This window comes from Coenobita brevimanus, chromosome 71 (genome assembly GCF_032717465.1).
Source record: "Coenobita brevimanus isolate Jiangsu-jjx chromosome 71, ASM3271746v2, whole genome shotgun sequence".
Lineage (NCBI taxonomy): Eukaryota > Metazoa > Arthropoda > Malacostraca > Decapoda > Coenobitidae > Coenobita > Coenobita brevimanus.
In genome coordinates this window covers 55,783,633-55,806,460 of record NC_137024.1, presented here as the reverse complement: position 1 = coordinate 55,806,460, position 22,828 = coordinate 55,783,633, and positions in this window count along the sequence as shown.

Here is a 22,828-nt window from a genome sequence, read left to right as displayed (position 1 = left end):
ATTGTGTCCCCCTGTTCATTGTTCCCACCTTCAGTAACCAAGGACACACACACACACACACACACACACACACACACACACACACACACACACACACACACACACACACACACACACACACACACACACACACACACACACACACACACACACACACACACACACACACACACACACACACACACACACACACACACACACACACACACACACACACACACACACACACACACACACACACACACACACACACACACACACACACACACACACACACACACACACACACACACACACACACACACACACACACACACACACACACACACACACACACACACACACACACACACACACACACACACACACACACACACACACACACACACACACACACACACACACACACACACACACACACACACACACACACACACACACACACACACACACACACACACACACACACACACACACACACACACACACACACACACACACACACACACACACACACACACACACACACACACACACACACACACACACACACACACACACACACACACACACACACACACACACACACACACACACACACACACACACACACACACACACACACACACACACACACACACACACACACACACACACACACACACACACACACACACACAGTGCATTCTCACTATATTCCACAGTCTCTCAGTTGCATTATTGTTAAGCCTCCCGCCAAAGGACTTTATTCAGCTTATGAGAAATTTTTTCGAACTGGAGTGGATTACTATAACCTTCAGTAATCCTTTTTGATCTCTCCCTTTCTTTCTGTTTTCTTCCCTTTCTTTCCCTTCCTTTCTCACTTCTTTCCTTCGCCAGTCTTCCCTTTCCTTCTGCTCTCTTTTCCTCCCCTTTCATCCCTTACATTCCCTTCTCTTTTCTTTCCTTCCCCTTTCTTCCATTTCCTTCTGTTCTCTTTCATTCCTCTTGCATCCCTTCCCTTCCCTTCTCGTCTCTCCCTTCCCTTGCCTTCTCTACCCACCTCTTCCTTTCCCTTCCCTTCACACTGTGTCCCTCTACTCATTGTTCTCAGCTTCAATGGCCAAGGACGCACACACACTGGCCCTCCTCGCATTATACCTCTATCTATAATAAAGTTATAAGCATCCACAGCTGAAAGCGTGTACCATGTTCGACCGAGGACGTTTGCTAAAGGTATTATTTTCGCATTCCGTTTGTTTTAGCTTTCCAGTTATTTTAGCTTTCCAGTTATTTTAGCTTTCCAGTGGTTTTAGCTCTCCAGGTGTTCTAGCTTTCCAGTTGTTTTAGCTTTCCAGTTGTTTAGCTTTCCAGTTATTTTAGCTTTCCAGTTGTTTTAGCTTTCCAGTTGTGTGCCTGGGTCCGCCGTAGCTGTAGCAGTTTCCGAAATAGCCCAGTTATCTTTTTCTTCTTTTATTTTATTTTTTTCATTTTCAACTGTTTTTTGGTGATTTTTGAGAAGTTGCTTAAGTTACACCTATTACTTTTCCACAAGAATTTTAACGATGTGCGTAGGTCTGCTGTGGCTTTAATAATTTTCGAGATAACAGTTATGGTGCTGGATTCCACTAAAGACCCTATAGGAAAGAATCTACTACACTACCCCATGTCTGAAGGTGTTCCCGCTCGCTTCGCTCCCTCGCATTGTAATGGGGTCCTATTTACAATATTCATGCTTTCACCAGTCGACTTTATATCCCATGTTCTCCTTACACTTATTGTTTGTTAAATAATTACATGGATGATGATGATAATGATGATGCTGATACTAATGATGGTGATGAGGATGAAGTTACCAATGATGATGATGATGATGATGATGACAGAGAGAAACCTTCGCACTGCTTCTTAAATTCTCGACGAAAATTGCTCTCCTACTCGATACACTCTGAAGATCGTCCACAAATTCCCTCCTGCCTGGAATTTAAGCTTGGTAAATGCTTCATCTGCATTTATAAAACCCTGTGGCAACTTATCCTTTCCCAGATACTCCTGAAGATTCTGAATGCTGATGTCTTTATTTATGAGAGAGAGAGAGAGAGAGAGAGAGAGAGAGAGAGAGAGAGAGAGAGAGAGAGAGAGAGAGAGAGAGAGAGAGAGAGAGAGAGAGAGAGAGAGAGAGAGAGAGAGAGAGAGAGAGAGAGAGAGAGAGAGAGAGAGAGAGAGAGAGAAACCTTATCAATCTCCAACACTGGGAGCGGGGTACCTTGATTTTAATTACGAGACCAGGTGTGACAACTTTTACCTGGCCGAGGCACAGGTGTAGGCTACGCACCGGTAATCCATAAGTCGTGGGTTCGATCTCCAGAACAGAAGGTGAATTAAAAGTAGCCTAGATGTTTTTTTGTTTTTTTGTTTTTTTTTTCTGAGTGACGAACTCTTTGCGATTTCTTAAGACCTGCCTTGTGCCGACTCACTCGTTTCAGCCCCGACTCACCATCTTAATCTTGTTTACTTCGATATCGCTCTATTTTCGCTCGCTTATATTTCGTAATGCCCCCTTTTAAGCGATTTATTTTGGACATCACATCTTTCTCTCCTCATGTATGTTACTGATGCCAGTTATGTCGAAATTTACACCTATTCTACGACTTTATTCCCTCTCTCCTTCCTAACCCCAAGCGCCATTTCAAAATCCCTTCACTCCTGTGTGTCACCGATTTACTCCTACTTCTTCCAGACGATTTTATTCAGCTTTGGGGGATCTCTGGCAGTGAAGGGGTTAATGAAGGTAATATCTCACCAGTCTACTTCCGATATTCTCCCCCGTGATGAATAACAAGGTCAGGAAATACAAAGGCTACAAAAAAAAATATGTAATCTGATTGAAGGGATTAACACAGGAAAGCCTTCTCATATAAAAGGGAGATTTGAAATCTATATGTAATCCTGCCAGGTCGAAAAGTCTCTTAAATCGAAAAATAATAATTGACATACTAAGAATAAATATAAAAAAAGCTATTAAGCTCCTAGTGGTTATAAAAACGTAAATGATGTGCAGTGGAATAATGATTTAGTTGTCAGATTATTTTTGGAATATTGAAATAAATCGCTCAAGATAAAGTGCTACGTAATGTTCAGTGTCATGGGGCATACAGGAGATATGACAAGGAGATAGTAAATATACCCCAAGACAAGCCCTCAGAAATACAGAGAAAATGATAATGATGCTGATGATAATGAGGATCATGATGATGATGATGATGATGATGATAATAATAATAATAATAATAATAATAATAATAATAATAATAATAAGGATAATGATAATAATAACGGTATGCAGAAAAAGAAGAGGAAAAAGAAAGAAGAAAGAAAAAAGAATGAAGACACGAAAGCAGCGAAAGAAGAAGCAGGAGGAGGAGGAGGAGGAAGAGGAGAAGGAGGAAGAAGAAAAAAGAGAAGGAAAACGAGGAAGTAATGAAGACCGTGGCTAAGAGGGAGAATAACCATTAAGATTACGAGGGAGAAGGAGGTAAATTATAAAGGAAAAGATAACTGAGAGGGATGGAGAGGAGGATCGAGAAAAAGGAAGGAGGGAGACTAAGTACACTCGGTGGAAAGGGGAGAGAGAGAGAGAGAGAGAGAGAGAGAGAGAGGGATGATTACCTGGATTAGAGAAGAAGACGACCACATTGCAAGGGGATTATATGAGAGAGAGAGAGAGAGAGAGAGAGAGAAGAGGCCAAGGAAACGTCGAGCAAATCTTAACAGGAAGTGGGAGTAAAATTGAAATAAAACAGAAGAAATTGACTAAAAATTGGAGTTAGATGGAGAGCCAAAGTAAAGACATGGAAACGAAGGGGGAAAATAGAGGAAAATACAGGAAAACAAGGAAAAAGGAAGACAGGGGGTAAATGTGAAGGAAACGAAGAAAAAGCAAGGAAAAAATCAACATAGGAAAAAATACAGCATTGTCATAAATTAAAGTAACAATTCAAAAAAAGAAGGAAACAAAGGTAGACAGGAAAATAAGGAAAAAAAGAGACGGACCCTGTGAGAGAGCGAGGAAAAGAGAGCTGTAAAAGAGAGCTGGACACGTGAAAAGAGACACCAGGTGATGTAAATGTCGGGGGGAAGAAGGAAAAAGAGAGAGGCAGAGAAACGGGAAGGAAAATGAGATAGAGAAAACGAGATAGAAAACGAGGGTTAAAGCGGAAGGAAACGAGGAAGAGAGCAGGATAAAAGAGAGTTCGACACGGAAAAAGAGACACTAGTGGACTAAAAATTGAAGTCAGGGAGAGAAAAAGAGAGTAAAAAGAGTCGAGAGGGACTTGGTTGAACGAGGTAGAGAGGAGTGTAAGAGAGGGCGAGCGGGGAGGAAGGAGGGGGAGATAAGTGGGGAGGGAGAGAGAGAGAGAGAGAGAGAGAGAGAGAGAGAGAGAGAGAATGGAGTATGGTAGAAGGAGGAGGAGGAGGAAGTGGAGGAAGAAAGAATGAGTGGAAGGGAGGAAGGGAGAGTAAGGAAGAGAGGAAACGGGAGAAATGAGAAGATAGGAGAGAAGGAAGGAGAGGAAAAGGAAAATGTGTAAGAGAGATGAGAGGGGAAGAAGGAATGGAAGGCTAGAAGAGAGAAGAGAAAAAGGGTAAAGAAGAGAGAAGAAGGTAAGGAGAGGAAGGAGAAAAGGAAGAGAAGAGGAAAGGAAGAGGAGAGGAAAGGAAGAGGAGAGGAAAGGAGAGGAGAGGGTGAGTGGGTGAGTAGAGAAGCTGGGATAAGGAAGGGAATGGCAAGAACAGATAAATGGGAACGAAGGAAAAGGAGAAGAGAGGAGAGCAGAGGAGAGGGGAGAGGAGAGGAGAGCAGAGAAGAGGAGAGGGGAGAGGAGAGGAAAGGGGAGAGAACAAGAGGTTGGGAGAAGGAAAGCGAAGGCAAAATGGAAAAAAAAAAGGTGAAAAAGAGAAGAGAAGAGGACAGGAAGGATGCATAAAGGATTTTGTCTGTGGAAAAGGAGGCAGTAAAACAGTCGCTACAGTCAGGTTTTAGTCTGAGACCGAGACCGAGACCTACAAGCGAGACCTAGACCTTGACCTTGACCGAGACCGAGACCTACAAGCGAGACCTAGACCTTGACCGAGACCGAGACCGAGACCGAGACCGAGACCCTCTGACGACGAGACCGAGACCAAAACGGACACCCTTTGATAACGAGACCGAGACCGTGACCTGCCCTCCACCATTAAGCAATTTATTTCACCCAGTGTAAATGTCACGTAGCAAAATAAACACATCAGGTGCATCATACGAAAAAAAACAAATTAAAATGATTTCCAAAGAATAAGTCTTGCGTAAATCCTGCATTACGAAATATCAGTCATTCTCTGAACTCCACACAAAAAATAATGGTAATGATAATAATGATAATAATAGTAATAATAATAATAATAATAATAATAATAATAATAATAATAATAATGACGCTAATGATAATAATAATAATAATAACAGTAATAACAATAAGTTATAATAATAACTAATACGGCTAATGGCAATAATAATAATAATAATAATAATAATAATAATAGTAATAATAATAGTTAGATCTACACAAGCTCATTGTAAGAGTATCATATTTAATTTTCATTACATCAGAATAGAGAGACATTTTGGTCTCGTTAGGTCTCGAGGAAAAATTCTAAACCAGGGACGTTCAGGACCAAGAGAGACAGAGGCCGAGACCTGGAGACCAGTACTGAGGCAGATTGAAACCGAGTCCAGAGATGTCCGAGACCGAAACTAATCAGACTGAGGCCTCAAACGTCGAGACCGAGACCAAAGACGTCCCATACTTGACCACATACGTTCGAGATCGAGACCAGAAACATCAGGGACCAAAACCTAAACGGAGACCAGAGACGTCCCAGAGCAAGAGCAAGACGAAGACCGAGACTGAGACCGAGACCAGAGGCGTCACAGATCGAGACCGAGATAAAAGGAAGGAATGTGAGAAGGAAGAAGCAAAGTCAAGCCAGAGGACACATAATCAAAGGAAAGAAAGGAAAGAAAGTTCAAACGAAGTGGAAAGAAGGAAAAGGAAGGAAAAGTGAGAGAGGCAAGAAGGTTAAGAAGGGAGAGGAGAGGAAAAAATATAGAGAGTAAAGAGAGAGAGAAAAGAGAGGGAGAGGAAAGGGGGAGAAGGAAAAAGGGAGAATGAATATAGAAAAGAGAAAGTGGAAATGAAAGAGGAATTGGAGAGAAGAGAGAAGGACAAAGGCATAGAAGGGAGAAGATGAGTGGAATATAAATGAGAAGAAATAAGAAATGAGAATAAGTAAGGAAGAATAAAAAGAGGAGAGGAGAGCGAGAGAGAGAGGGAAGGGAAGATGGAGGAAGATGGGGAGGGAACAGAGGGAAGGAAAACGAGGGGAAAAGAAGGGAGGTGGAGGGAGGGGTAAAAATGAAGAAGGAAAACTATCAGAAAAAAGCAAAAGAGAAAAAGAATGAAAGATATAAGAGGACAATGTAGAAGAGAAAAATAGATAGATAGAGAGATATATAGATAGATAGATAAATAGGAACAAGGTGGATAAACGGGGAGAAAGGGGAGACAAGAATAACAGACACTGGAAGGGCAGGCTAGAGGGGAGATGCGATAGGAAGGGAAAAAATAAACAAGGTGGATGGAATGGGGAGACTTAGTGGGAGAATAAAAATAGGGATAAGGAGGAGGGGAGATAAGGGGAGAGAGAGGGAGGTGAGCGTGGCCTGAGGGTGAAAAATGGGGGGGGGGGAGAGAGAGAGAGAGAGAGTTGCGCCCGTTCACAACCTTAATTTTAACTTTGTCGTCTCTTTGGGCACATAAAGCAGTGCTACACAAGGTACCAGAAGACAGTCTTGTTCAGGTGGGGAAAATTCTTGTAGCAATAGTGTTAAAAAGTCTCTCAGTCCGAAAATGTATCTCCTTGAAGAATTAGGACATTGAAAAAAAAACATATTAGACAGGCATTTGGTTTTATAGTCGCTCATTCACTAGAGTAATTAAGATGGTATTGAGTTTGAACCTAACTGAACCACTCATCTTCGGAACCTTAGCTGATTCTTACACTTGATTTGACCTTTCTCATGGGACTGACCACTGGCTTTATTATTCTTTGTCTCCTAGTCTCTCTCTCTCTCTCTCTCTCTCTGTCCCCTGTCTCCTCGTATATCTGACTTTTTTTTTCTTTGCCTCCACGTATCTCTTTACTAAAAAATTTCCCCCCTCCTACTGAAAATTCCCCTTTCCCAAGTGGTGTATGTGATGAGTGTGTTGCGTAACTGTGGCCGCGTTTATCTGTTGACTCAGTATTCAGAGAGTCGGGTCTTTACCGTAGTACCCCCTCTTATTGTGGAAAAAGCATCGCCTGGGTGGATAAAAACAACGCAGCCTGTTTACATATCTTCTGCAGTCCCCCGTTTAAGCCTAATACAGAGAGAGAGAGAGAGAAAAAAAGGGGGGGGGGAGAGCAGATTTGTAAGGAGAATGTTAAAAGCAAGATCCCTGGAGAGTATGACGTGAGAGTTTTGCGTAGTTTAGATAAGGATGGAGCGAAAATGTGGAGCGAGTGGAGAGAGGACAGGCTGCTGGTGGGGTGGGACAGAGTGGAGAGAATGGAGTCTGAGAGCTGAGAGTGAGCTTAGGAGGAGTGTGTGGTGTGTGGGGGAGAGTAGGAGAGAAAGAATGCAAGAGAATGGAAAGACTTGAGAGTGAGGAGAGTGGAAGAGTGATGTGTGGGGGAGTAAGGGGGAGAGAGTGGAGAGTGAAGGCAGTGATAGGGAGTGGTGTGATGGGAGTGTGGGAGATAGTGGTGGCTAGGAGAGAGAGAGAGAGAGAGAGAGAGAGAGAGAGAGAGAGAGAGAGAGAGAGAGAGATTAAACAGGGAGAGAAAGTATAGCTAGTGAGAAGCGAGTGGGGAATGAGTTGACCGAGAGAATAGGGGAGTGGGAGAGAGAAGGAGGTGAGCAGAGTGGGCAAAGGTATCCGGGAGAGTGGTGATGAAATAAATGAGTGGGGGAGAGAGAGAGAGGAATGAGGAGAGTGGGAGAAACGTTGCATCTGTGAGTGTAAGATGAGTGGGGGAGAGGAGAAGGTGAGGAGAGTGGGAAGAACACATTGTATCTAGGAGTGATGGGAATGCATTATGGCTACTGGGCAGGAGAAAAGCTTATATAGGCTAACCTTATAATCTGATGACGATTAAGAGGTTGTCCCATTTAGTTAGATGTACTGCGAGTTACAGACACTTGTAATTGCTATGTCTCTCACAGAACTTTCACACAAATCTTTCCCCTACACAAATCATTCCCCCACACAAATCTTTCTCCCACACAAATCTTTCTCCCACACAAATCTTTCTCCCACTGTACCACGCACGTCTGAATTCAGTTGCATCTAGGACAGAGTAAGTACAGCTCCTTCACCTTAACTTCACCCAGATTATTTTTTTCTTTTGCAGCTCACTTCACTTAACTCTATGGCAGAAAAGACTATGCTTCGGCTCTATATCCTTTCTGTATCACTTCTTCGTGACTAACATCATATTCTAGTATTAATCTCTTGTTACGGTTTAGATTTCAAGATGGAGGGTTGGAAATTTTTGGACAAGTTAAAGTAAATGGATTGTAGAGGGGGAGAGTGACAACTGGGGAGAGTGACAGGTGGGGAGAATGACAAGTGGGGAGTGAAAAGTAGGGAGAGTGACAAGTGGGGAGACTGAGGTGTGAGGTGTCTGGGATGATTGCGAGAGTGCAGATGAAAGCATACATAAAAAAAGAAAAACTTTTGTTGTTTTCGTGGCCTTTTGTTATAAGGAAGGCTATAAAAATGATATCTACTCTATAAGACGGAAAGAATGGCAAAGAAAAAAAAGTCTCCCTCCCACCCACCAGTCCCTCCGGGTTAAGTCGCCGAGAAAAAGTGAAAAGGGACACAAGAGTACAAAGAAAAGATGTGGAAATTATTTAGAAAGTGATGACTGGAAAATGCACTGGATTCTACTCTGTTTGAACGCGAGGGGAAAATATTATCAAGTTGACGTGAAGTGCATAGCAAAGTTTTCCTTATATTGTATCTAAAGTGAGAGAGAGAGAGAGAGAGAGAGAGAGAGAGAGAGAGAGAGAGAGAGGAAAACGACGAGAGAAAGAAAAATAAGGCTGGTAAAAGAAAAAGTATGAGTGGTTAGTTAGGGAACAAGGAGAGAGAGAGAGAGAGAGAGAGAGAGAGAGAGAGAGAGAGAGAGAGGTACCTAGGGAGAGTGTACTTTCATGTTCCTAGCCTGGCATAAAAAAAGAGAAAAACTAGTTAATCTAAGGCCACTGAGGGGGTAGAGCAGGGGAGTGAGATTACTTTTAGTTCCCCCTCAATACGCTTCTCTACACACACATTCCCTCCATATTTCCTTCATTTTTCCTCCCTTTTCGTCCTTTATTGGGCTGCGCTTGTTGACTTTCTCTGGTTTTATATTTTCTTCCACCATTTCTCCTCCTTTCTGCTCGCTCGGTTTGCTGGGGATTCTTGTATTTTCTTTTATTTTGTTGAGCTTGTGTGAGAATTTCCTCTTTTTCGTCGTCCACTGCTCCTTCGTTTTCTTTTGTTCGCCTCGCTTCCTGTTTTCTGCGTCAGCGTTCATTAGTGTCCTTGTGGCATTTCTGAGCAATTTTCTCCCTCTTTTTTCTCTTCTTCCACCCCTCCTTCCTGGTTATTCCTTCGTCTCTCGTCCTCCTTCCTTCATCACTCATTCCCTCGCTGTTACCCCTCCTGTCATGTTTTTGTTTTGATCAGCTTCTGGTACGTGCATAATTATTACACTTCTTTCTTCTTGACAGCAGTAATTTTTTCCTGTCTTTCTTTCTTACGTCTCTCCTCTTTTTTGCTGTTCGTCCTTCCTCCTTCCTCACTTTTTTCCTTCTTTCCTCCTTCCCTCCCTCCCTTCCAGTCATCCATCTTCTTTCATCCTTTTTGTCTTCTCGTTCGTTGCATCATTTATCTTTACCTTCTTTGTTCGACCTTTCTTTCTCATACCTTTCTCCTTTCATCTCTACCGCCTACCTTTGCTCTCTTTCCGTCTCTTTCTTTCTTTCTGTATCTTTCTTTGCTCATTTCTTTCCATACTGGCTTTACTGTCCCTTTCCCTCCTTTTTCTGTGATTTTCTGTGTTCCTCATTTCCTTCGCCACTGCACCTCTCACCCTCCGTGCTCAATCATTTCCTTCTCCATCTTCTGTCACAATAGTCTTTTTCCATCCTTCCTTCATTTTTTCTTTCCTTCCTTCCTTCCTTTTAGTCCCTAGGTTCCATTCTTCGTTCTATTTCTTTCCTTTCCACGCTCTCTTCTCTTCACTCGAATCATCTCTCTAATCTGCCTTCTATTACTACATTTTTCCTTCCTTTATTCCCTCTTTACCTCCTAATTCCTTCCTTCCATTCCCTCTTTACTTTTAAATACACTTCTTCTCATACATTCCTTCCGTCCTTCCGTTCTCTTCTACGCTCCCCGTCCTTTCCTCACTTCCTTACTTCTGTGCTCTCTCTCTCTCTCTCTCTCTCTCTCTCCTTTTATCGGTGTAATCCTTATCATCCGTCCGTCATCACATTATCTCATATTCCCTATACTCGCGTGTCATTTCATTCCTCTCTCTCTCTCTCTCTCTCTCTCTCTCTCTCTCTTTCGTTCTTCCCGCCACCCGTGTGTTTGTTTTTGTTACGTTAGGTTTTAGTGCCCAGAGTGCGTCTCTCTCTCTCTCTCTCTCTCTCTCTCTCTTTTTCCCCTCACCCTCTGTACGTTTCTTATCTGCCCTCTCTCTTCCTTTTCATTGTTCTTCTTGCTCTCCTCTGTTTCGCTCCCCTATCTGCTTTCCATTATTTCATATTCTTTCTTTTTCGTATTGTTTAATTTTCTCTCTCTCTCTCTCTCTCTCTCTCTCTCTCTCTCTCTCTCTCTCTCTCTCTCTCTCTCTCTCTCTCTCTCTCTCTCTCTCTCTCTCTGAATGGAAATAAATTCATTGCTTCCTCTTTTATGCATAAGCCCTTTCATGCACATCACACACACACACACACACACACACACACACACACACACACACACACACACACACACACACACACACACACACACACACGATCCATTAACACTCCCTTTGACATCCATAGAACCCCTTTTTGATGTGGGTGAAACAGGGAGGCCAAATGAAAAAAAGAAAAAAATGTGAATGTTGTTTGAATTTCACTGTGATATGGAAATGAGTGCTTTCGTTTCCTGCACCACCTACCTGTATTGATGCTGCTGTTCTGTGTGTGTGTGTGTGTGTGTGTGTGTGTGTGTGTGTGTGTGTGTGTGTGTGTGTGTTTGTCCTTTGCTAGAATACGTACACTCTTGAGATGGATTGTTAAACGTGCACTCTATCTCTCCATTTTCAGCTCGACGGTCATTTGTTGCAGCCCATTCCTCAAATCACGGAAAAAGTTATGTCAGTAGCAAATCTAAAACTCTTCTAGCCCTTACCTTTTACCTTAATTACTTTGCCATTTCAATCTAAACGACGGAAAATGTCCTTAGGCACGCAGTGGGTAACTTTGGTAAATTGTTCGTGTTTAGGACTTGTTTTTTCTGTGAGTCTTTTCTTGCTTCCTGGACCCTACCTCACTTCATCCTTAGGTGGGAGAGGAGATGATTTTCGTGGTGGTGGTGGTGGTGGTGGTGATTATTTTGATGATGGTGGTGGTAGTGGTGGTGGTAGTGGTGGTGAATGATGGTGATGATGATGATGTACTGCACTCCCTTTTGTCATATATCCATTCCTGTTCTTTATTGAATTTTACGACAGGTGTGCCATCTGTGAAGACGAAACTGCTGTCATAAAGCTTCTCATAAAACTGCCATAACTCTACTATAAACCTGTCATCTCAAGCCTTTACCCAAGTCTCTTCTACACCTCTTCTTTGAGCTGGTCTTTTCGCTGCTGTACTTCAGGGGAATGATGTGTTTTTTTTCTAATATTCAGTAATTTTCTTGGTAATCGAGTCTTTAATGTATTTTTAGTTATTTTCATCGTAACATACAGGTTACTAATTGGTTAAGAAATCGCTGGGAAACCCCACTTGTTTATGTTGCTCCTGTTGCATCTGTTCATAAGATTACTTGATTAGGAATATGAAAAATAAATCAGGCTTTTGATATCGCGTTTTTTTTTTTTTTATAAAGAAGGACGCATCTTTACCTGATCAGCACTCGTATGTTGTTTTTGACTTCCAAACACTTAAAAAATTTTGGTAGTTTGTTCAGTAAGGTAAACAGTCTCTACTTATACTGACCTAGCAACCTAAATATTGATACTCTCCCGCCAACAGGTATGCACGTCTTCTGGGTCGCCTTACTTTCTGAGGTCTAGTGCTGTTGAATCTCACTGTGCTATGGCAAGTTCCTACATTTACGGTATGCTAGTTTATTTAATCCCTTGCTTCAATGTTTATGCTTCACTAGTTTATTCTTTGCCTCATCAAGTAGTCTTCTCTATGTCCATTTTTACACTTAATTTTAATGGAAGAAAATAGTCACTGTCTATGGTAATATGTAATACATCTCTCAGAATCCATATCTACTTTTTTCTTAAGTATTATTACACTAGAATCCACGCCACAAATGTATGCTGGTTTTAGTTTAGTTTATTTTTTATTTTTATTATTATTATTTTTTTCTTCTCCACGTTACGTCGCGCAACCACTTTACCGATAAAACATATTACTATTTTCATTCATGATTAATACCTTGGATTATCAGCTACGTGTTTATGCCAATATTGTGCATCGTGTATTTGTATTTATTTATCCCTGTAAACACCAGAAAATACATTAAAGCTTCAGTTAGCCTTCAGAACTCGCCAAAACGTCATGTCCCACCTCACATCTTTACATTTCCTTCAAGAAAGTTAGCCTCCAGTCACTGATTCTTATTCCATTGATCTCACACTTCATTACTATCTTCCTTCTTTTCATTTTCTGTGCTACATTATCTTCCTTTAGTTTTCAGTGCTTTCCCTTCTCTTTCTCCTTTTATCATTCTTCAGTTTATCATTAACGTTTTACTCTATCATAAGGTATTCAGATTCTTCATTTCACCTTCTTCTTTCATTCTTCCTCATTTACTTTTTTTCATTCACTCCGTCTGACATTAACCCTTTCCTCTATTGTTTGATGTTCATAATTATTCATTTCAACTGTTCTTATCATTCATTTCTTCATCTACCCCTTCTTTCATTTATCTTCATTTCATTTACTCCTTTTGGTATAATACTCTCCATCTTTTCTTCTTGACATTCTCCTCTTAATCTACCACTCTTTTACGTCACTCTTTCTTTCTTGCATATTATTTTCAACATCTTCCTCATAACTACCTTTGCTAACATCCCTCTTTCTATCTATCTTTTTAATCGACTCTCTGCCACCACCCCTCTTCTCCCACTTCTCGCCTATATATCTTCTTCAAAAGCCGAACGTCTTTATGGCATCATCCTCTCTAATACTCTCCCTTCCCCTCCCCCCTTCCTCCGGACCATTCCTCCCCAGTAGTTCTCTCCCTTGTTCTTCTCTCCCAGGTACTTCCCTCCCCTATTTTTCTCTCTTCAGTACTTCCCTCCCTAGTATTTCTCTGTCCAGTACTTTCCTCCCCAGTACTTCCCTACTTAGTACTTCCCTCCCCAGTACTTCCCTATTTAGTACTTTCCTCCCCAACACTTCCTTCCCCAGTACTTCCCTTCCCCAGTACTTCCCTCCCCAGTACTTCCCTCCCCCGTTACTTCCCTCCCCAGTACTTCTCTCCCTAGTACTTCCATACCCTACTAACACAGTCCTCCTCGGAGTAAAATCTTTATCCCTCTTGTCATCCCTTATTCACCACATTTCCTTTCCCCTCTTCCCTCCCCTCCCCTCCCCTTCCTTCACCCTTCTCCTCTCCTCCCCTGACACTTCCCTGCCCTCCATTCACTCCTCTATCCTTTCCTTCATAACACTCCCCTCCTCTTTTCTTCTTACCCTTCCCTTCCCCTCCTTCATACTTCTCTCCTTCCCTTCCCCTTCTTCCCTTCCCCTCATATTTCCTTTCCCATCACTCCCCTCCCTGCCCTCAACCGTCACCCATCTCCCCTCACACGTACCTCCCCTCCCCTTCCCTTCCTTCCCTCAAGCGTCCTCTCTCCCTTCCTCTCAAACATTTTCACATCGTGTCACCCCTCTTTATCTTCCCCCTCACACCTCTCCCCTCACATCATGTCTCCCCTCAAAACTCTCATCATTCCCCTCAGTCGTTTCCCCTCTTCTCCCTCACGCCTCTCTCCCCTCGTATCTTCGTCTCCCCTCACCCAGCTCTTCCATCTCCCCGCTGTGTCTTTCCTTATCCTGTCAAGACTTTCTCTCTCTCTCTCTCTCTCTCTCTCTCTCTCTCTCTCTCTCTCTCTCTCTCTCTCTCTCTCTCTCTCTCTCTCTCTCTCTTTCTCATATCTTCCTCCCCTCTTAATCACTCTACTTCCAATTTGTTATCATCATCTTATCAGTACTTCTCGTGTTAATCTTTCTCGTTACCCTTGTATATGGGGGAGTCGATGATGTACTGGTTAGGGCAGCCAGCTCGTAACTAGATGATCCCTAGTTCAGATCTCATGCCGATCAGACTGGTAGACTCACTTTGTTTCACTTCTTGCCCTTGTTCACCCTGCACTATCCCAACATCTATAGATCTTTCACTTTAACTTGGCCCAGATTTTTATCCCTTTTCAGCTTTCTTCGCGTAGGTGACTGGTAGAAAAAGATAATACTACAGCTCTACATCCTTTCCACAGCACTTCTTCGTGACTAGCATAATTTTATAGTGTTAATCTACTTTACAACTCAGCATTCAAGATAGAGCGATGACAATTTTAGGCCAAGTTAGAGTAAACGGAGTATAGAAACTTAACACTGGCTTTCACATTATCTTCCACTTCCTAACAATATTTATTTCCTCTTTCCCCTTACCTTCCTTTTTCCTTCTCCTTCCTCGCATTCCCTTCCCTTTCCTCAAACCTCATACCATTTACCCTTCATCCTCCTCTACCCTCCTTCCCTTCTCCTCCATCACACTCCTTTCCCCTTTCCCAGCATAATTTCCCCTCTTCTTCCCTCACCCTCCTTGCTCTTCCCCTTTCACTCCCCACATCGTATCTCCCCATCTCTGACCTCTTCACCTCCTCCTCCCTTACAGTCTGTCACAGCACAATCTCACAGCGCCACCTCACAGCACTCTCTCTCTCTTTTATCTCTTTCTCTACGATAGGATTTATTTATTCATCCTGTGACCTCTTTTGATGTAGTGGTTAATGCAGACTATACCTTATCTCTCTAGGTTCAAAAGTCTCTCTCTCCTAAACTGTGAGACATCTCTTCTATTAAAGGCAGTGATGTATGTAGATTATACCTGATGTCTCTAGGTTAAAATGTCTCTCTCTTGACCTGCGAGACGTTTATTTATTTATGTAATTATATTTTATCTCTTCATCTCTCTCAAGTCTCTCCCAAGCTGAGTAAAATCGTCTGGGGGTTTCAAGAGACGTCCTCGTAGCGAAAGAGTTAAGAAAAATCCCCTCTCTCTCACCTTGTGTCTTCCCCTCACATCTCCCCTTACACTCCTTCCCCTCTCTCGCCTCTTCCCCTCCCAGTTTCCCCCTGTGTGTGTGTGTTTTTTTTTTTTTTTTTTATCCTTTGCAGCATCTAGTCTTACACAACACAATTTCTCTCCTTTCACGTCGCTTACCCATGCACCCAGTCTTTTTTTTTATTCCCCCCCCCTCTCTCTCTCTCTCTCTCTCTCTCTTTTCTTACTATATCTTTCGTAATATCATATTGTCAGCTAATATCTCTCCCTCACTGCATCCTTCATCCTCCCACGGCAGCTCTCTTTCTCTCCTTCCTTCTCTCCTCCCCTCACAGCATCTCTCTTCCCCTCACAGCATCTCTCCTCCCCTCACAGCATCTCTCCTTCCCTCACAGCATCTCTCTTCCCCTCTGTGTCCCCTTCCCATTCCCCTCACACTCGTACTCAACACTAAATACAGTACTAAAGGTATCCCCAGTCCCCTCGTCACCTTCACCCCTTCCACACGACATGTACTGCATCATCTGGCCTCCCCCTTGCACCTCCCCTCCCCTCCTTTCCCCTCCCTTCAGATAACCTCCCTTCTCCATTCCCCTCCCTTCAGATCCTCTCCCTTCCCATCCCTTCACACCCTCTCTCTTCTCCACCCTTCAGGTCCCCACCCTTCTCCCTCCCTCACGTCATCTCCTATCAGATCCTCTCTCTTCTCCTCCCTTCCCCTCCCCTCACGTCCCCTCCCTTCAGATCCCCTCTCTTCCCCTCCCTTCCCCTCCCCTCACGTCGCCTCCCTTCAGCTCCTCCTGTTTCCCTCTCTTGCCCTCCTTTCAACTCTCCACTTTCCCTCTCTTCAGGTCCCTCCTTCTCCTTGGACTATTTCTTGTCTGCCCACTGACCTTCATTTTCCTTACCTCCCTTCTCCTTCCCTCAGCTCCCCTTCCTTCCCCTGTCTTCAGCTCCCTTCATTTCCCCTTCCAGTAGATCCCAACCCTTCCCACTTCCTCCCGTTCCTGCCCCTCCCCTCACTTTGCATTCCTTCCCTTCCCTTTTCCTCCCCTTCCTTCCCATCCCCTGACTTTGCATCCCCTCCCTTCCCCTCCCTTCAGTTCATTTTCCATCACTTTATCTCTCCCTTCCTCCACATTAACCCCCTGGCTACCTGTAAGATATATCCCAGCTGAATAACACTGTCCTTGGTTAGGTAGAATTAGATCAGTAAATGTTGACGGTCAGGGCCAATCAGGAGCTTCCAACCCTCTGATGCGTACGATTTCCCTCAGCTGAACCGCCTCTTTAATACCATGACGTCCCTTTTTTACTTCATATCTGCCCTTTCCAGACGATTTTATTCAACTGAGGAAGAGATCTTGTTTTGGAGGGTTGAATGTCATTTGTAACTCCTCCAGTTTTTAAAAGTCTCCCGTAAATTTAAAAAAGAAAAAAGAAAATGGTGTGAAGCTAGCGAGTATCAAAGGAAAAAGGATGTTACTCTACTGAAATTAATAAAGTTACCTTGGACAGTTAGAATAATGTAACTTAGACGATCACATTTAAAGTGTTCGTCTCTCATCTCTGCTAGCCCCTTCTCCTACCGCAATACCTTCTCTCGTTTCTTTTGTCACTCCTTCCCTTCCACGATTACTTTTACGTCCTTTCTTTCCACTACATAATCCGCTACGCTACCCCCTCATAGCAACATCCTGCAATATCCCTTTATTCCCTTTGCAGCCCCTTCTTCCCACGGTTAATTCTCACCTTCATTTTCCTCTGCGCCAGCCTCTATTTTTCCGACAACTTTCTCCCTTTGGAACATTACTGAAGTCCTTCCCTTGTTACATTCCCTTTGCATCAGTTTTTTATGCAAGGAGGAAGGAACCAAAGGCCAGTTCTTCCTTGTTTTTAGCCATTCTTTGCAGGGTTATCCATTTCGTCCCCTTTTAAACCTCCCTTTGCAGCACTACCTAAATCCTCCCTTTACGATTCATTATCATACCGTTACAGCAACTTTGTCCATGTTGCTTAATCACAGTACTTTCTCTGTAGGTAGCACACACCCTTCATGCCCCCTGCCCTCTCTTCATCACCATTCCTGTTCCCTACCTTCCCTTTTTCTTCCCGTCTCTTTTCATTAACCTTTCCTTCCCTCTAAGCACCTTCTCACAATATCCTCTCTCTTCCCCCCCACATTCAACTGACATCTCTTTCTCCGCCACCAACCTCACTTTTTGCAACAACTTCCTCTCTGTCTTCGAAACATTTTTCTTTTTTGTCCCTTCTCAATTTTTCTCTATCCAGCGTTTTCATTTTCCCTTACAAATAACGTAACCCACTTCCCACTACCTGTGCCTTTCCTTTTCTTTCCACTGGCTTTATCTTCCCTGTTCTTTCATTTTTCCTTCCTTTATCTTTCTTTTCCTTTTGTTTTTTCCTTCTCCTTATGTTTCCTTTTCCTTCATCTCTCCTTTTCTCATCATTGACCCTCACTTCCTCCATATCATCTTCCCCTTGCAGCCACGTCCCCCCTCTTCATTTCCCTCACACCTTCCCATTCGCTGCACCACACACTCTCCCTCTTTCTGGAGCAAATTTCTTTTCTCTCTCTTTCTCTCTATGCAACATTTTCTCTTTTCTCCCTTTCCAGTGTTTTACCATTTAATTACAGTAACTTTCATCCCTTTCCCTTACCGCTACTTTTCTCCTCATTAGCCTCACTATGCATGCTCTCTTAATTTACTTTCATTTCCTCTTACTTTTCCTTATTCTTTTCCTCTCCTTTCCTCAGAGTTTACCTCCTCCCCTTGCCTCAGAGCACCGTCATTCAATATCCCTCTTTCCTTTGCAACCCATTTCTCAGTTCAAGCCTTCCCTTTTTATTGCGCTAACCCATCTTTTCTCAACAACTCCGTCCCTTTGCACCTCCTCGTGATTAGAGATAACTTTCCTCTGACTCCTCGCAACGTTACATTACTCCTCTCATAACACCCACGATATCACATTCCCTCTCTTCATTTCATCTCTTTTCTCATCACTTACCTTTACTACCCTCATTGGTACAGGAGAGGGACGCCTTCACGTGGTGGCACCGAAATAACTGGTAGCGCCACTGCCCTGATGTACAAACGTCCCTCTGCCCCCTCCCCGTTCCCCGAAAAAATGGATGGTGGACTGCAGGATATGGGGAACTTCAGCCTGCAGTCCACCGAGCTCACGTTCAGATAAGGCTGGAATTGCAGCTATAAATACCATCTTCAAGACATCTTACCTCAGTGCCTTATTTTCCTTTTTAATTTTTGGAATACAGTACAGTTCCTTTCTTTATCAGCAATTTTTTTCCTCACACTAGCCACCTCAGTGCTTTCTTTTTGCTTTTACCTTTGTGCAGTATAGTCCAGTTCTTGTCTATTCATATCAGTGTTTTTTTCCTCATTGTAGCCACCTTTTTCGTCCCTGCAATACCATCTCCCCTTTTGTACATTATGGTCTCTGTCCCCGCAAAGCTTACACTTCCTTTATTGCATCCCCTCTCCCGTTTACAGCATCTCTCCCTTTATACCGTCGTCTTCCTCTTCCCTTTATATCACAGTCCCTCCATCCTCCCTTCACAGAATCTCCTCTTTTATCTCTACATCTTCGTCTTAATTCTCTCACCCATTTTCTTCCCATTACTTCTGTTTCCCCAGTACTTTCCCATCTTCTCAACACTTCTTTCCCTCTTCCTTTAACTCTTTCTCCCTACTTCCCTCGACTCCATTCCATCTTCCCTTAGCTTCTTCTCCACTTAAAATAGATCAATAAATGAATAGATAAAAATATATACCTTCCAGCTGCCAGTCACATTATTGAAACTATATTTTCTTTTTCACAATAATTATCACTTTCCCCAAATGCTACATGATTTTTAATACATCATTTCTCTCTCTCTCTCTCTCTCTCTCTCTCTCTCTCTCTCTCTCTCTCTCTCTCTCTCTCTCTCTCTCTCTCTCCTCTAATACTTCTTACTTTTCCAGGATCGTTAATATCTTTGGACCTTATGAAAAGTAGGTTGTGATGATGGTGATGATGGTGATGATGATGATGGTGATGATGATGATGATGATGATGATGGTGATGATTGTGATGGTGATGATGGTGATGATGGTGATGGTGATGATGGTGATGGTGATGATGGTGATGATGATGATGATGATGATGATGATGATGACGATGATTCTCTCGTCTACATCACTCCAGTTCCTTCTTTAATAGTTCCTTCTTATTCCTTCACATCCTTATCATTTCCCAAGTCAGCTTCATATTTTCCTCCTCACATTTCACTTCATTACCAGCACCTACGTTTACCTTCTCCCCTCTTTCCCCATTAAGTCTTCCCCTCGCCTACTTTACCCTCATGCTTAATCCCTCTCATCAAGGTACTGGCTTCCCCTCTGATATTCTCTTCATCCCTCACGCATTCCATCCCTCCCTTTCCCCTCACCCATCTTACTCGCCTCCCCTCAGATATTCTCTCTATCCCTCACACATTCCTTCCTTCCATCCCCTTCCCCTCACCCAGCCTCCCTTCCCCTCACCCAGTCTCCCCTCTCTAACCTTGCCTACGTTAAGCTAAATAATTAACCCATATAGGAACCACCTCGCCTGCCACACGAGCCTCTCCATCAATGTCCTCCGTCCCCTCATAACGCCTTCCCCTTCCTCCACTTCCCTCCTAATGCCTTCCCATTCCCTCTAACATCACCCTCCCCTCCCTCGACCCCTCCATCGTCTTCCCCTTTTCCTCTAGTGATGCTTTCCCCTTACTCGCTTAACACCTTTCCCCACCCTCGTCCCCGTTTTCTTTCCCCTCCCCATCCACTGATGCCTACCCCTTTTTCCCTCGTAACATTTTCCCCTTCCCCTTCCTTCCTATTGCCTTCCCCTCTTCTCCGTTAGTGTCCTCCCCTCGTTCTCCCCCTCTAATATTTTTCCCTCCCCCTCCATCGATGCCTCCGCTCCCACTTCCTCTCCGTTGAAACCATTTCCTCCTCATCACAATTATTTTACACTCCCCCTTCCCTTCACAACACGTTCTCCCCTCCGCTTCCCTAACCTCCACTTTCCCTACGCCATATTCCTCCACCCCTCCCCTATCTTCATCTCCTATTCTCTCCCTCTATCTCTTCTCCTCTCCTCTCCCCTCTCATCTCCCTCCCACCTCCCCAGTCCCCTCCCCTCCCCTCTCCTCCCATTCCCCACAACACATGCCCTCTTACCTCCGCCTATCTTCACAGCACATCCCCCCTCCCCCTCCCTTCTCTCCCCTCCCCTCTCCTCACAACATATTCTCTTCTCCCCTCAATGGACATTCACACCTCCTCACCTCCTTACATCTCCCCCTTTCCAGACACACTCCCCTCTCCTCCCCTATTCACGCTCCTCCCACACCTTCCACCACCCTCCCCTCCGCTCCCCTCCCTTCCCTTCAGAGCCCTCTTTCACAGAACTCCCCAAGCGCACTAAATAATCACCCCATTGAAGCGCCTCCGCCTTTCCCCTCCCCACCATCCATATCCCTGAACCCTGCCACTCCTTTCCTCTCTCCTCCTTTCCCTTCCCCTTTTCTCCCCTCCCCTCCTCTTTTCTCCCCTCATCTCCTCTCTGTCCTTCCTTCCTGTCCTGTACCCTCCCCTGCCTTCCTTTCCATCCCCTCCCCTATCTCCCTTTTCCGTCTACGACCCTGCCTTCCCTCCCCACCTCCCCGTCACCCCCAACCCCTCTCTCTCCTCTCCCTTCCCATTCCTCCATCCACATCCACCACCTATCCCCTTTCCCCCTCCTAACCCCCTTCCACTTCCCTCCACTTCCGCTGCTACTTCTTCTCTCCTCTCCACACTAATATTTTCCTCTCTCCCTCCCTTCACATCCACGATCCTTTCCCTCATTCGTACCTTCACATCTGGCACGATCCTTCTCCCTCCCTTCTTCCTTTTTATTTTTCTATCCTTTTCTCACACACTTTGGTTTGATTGTTAGTGAAATTATTATTAGTATTATTGTTATTATTATTATTATTATTATTATTATTATTATTATTATTTTATTTTTACTCAACATATAGCCTCATTATGGGCCTGTGTATTCCTATGTATTTCTCATCTTCGACCTGTTTCTTATTCTTCCTTCATCCATATCCACCACCTCTCTCTCCCTCTCTGTCTGTCTGTCTGTCTGTCTCTCTCTCTCACACACCATCCACACGGCCGATTCAGTAGAGAGGTGGTGTCCTGTTTCCATGGACGGTGGTTCGTATCCGGGCTGGGGCAGGGAACAGGATTTGAATTTCGTTAAAGGTAGAATTTACTGCTCAGCCAAAGACCCACTTATATGTTGTAAAAATACCCCCTCTAATACCACTACACCAGCCCCCTATGAGACAGCCCTAACATGTATTCAATATATACGGTGGGCATTAGCGCCGAAATTGTGATAAGTATCATGTATGGAGGATTGCTGGGCCTGGGGAACGGGCTTATGAGCTTATACCCAGAGTTGGATACATTAAAACCTAGAGGCACAACCATGAGGCGATACATAGCTAGCGCTGCTCGGAATATGACCTTGACCTCGACCTACTTTCACCAATTTCGAACAAGTCCGAGATTCTCAACCCTACTACACATCTGTAAAATTTTGTGATGATATCTCCAGCGGTTGGGAAGTTATTGTGCTAACACACACACACACACACACACACACACACACACACACACACACACACACACACACACACACACACACACACACACACACACACACACACACACATGGACAAACAGACAAACTGAAATCAATACCAGCTTCGTTATCGCAGCTGGTAAAAAAACAAAGAAATTCCTCTCTCTGCCCTTCTTTCTCTGTCTCCCCATTACTTCCTCTCTCTCTCTCTCTCTCTCTCTCTCTCACACACACACACACACACACACACACACACACACACACACACACACACACACACACACACACACACACACACACACACACACACACACACACACACACGACCCGTCCAGACGACCCCACTCCATCAGCCTCATCCTCCATTGTGTTCCTCTCAGTCGGCCGCTCTTGTTCCCATGATGACTGAAATACTTTATCCCCCCGCACACACACACACACACACACACACACACACACACACACACACACACACACACACACTC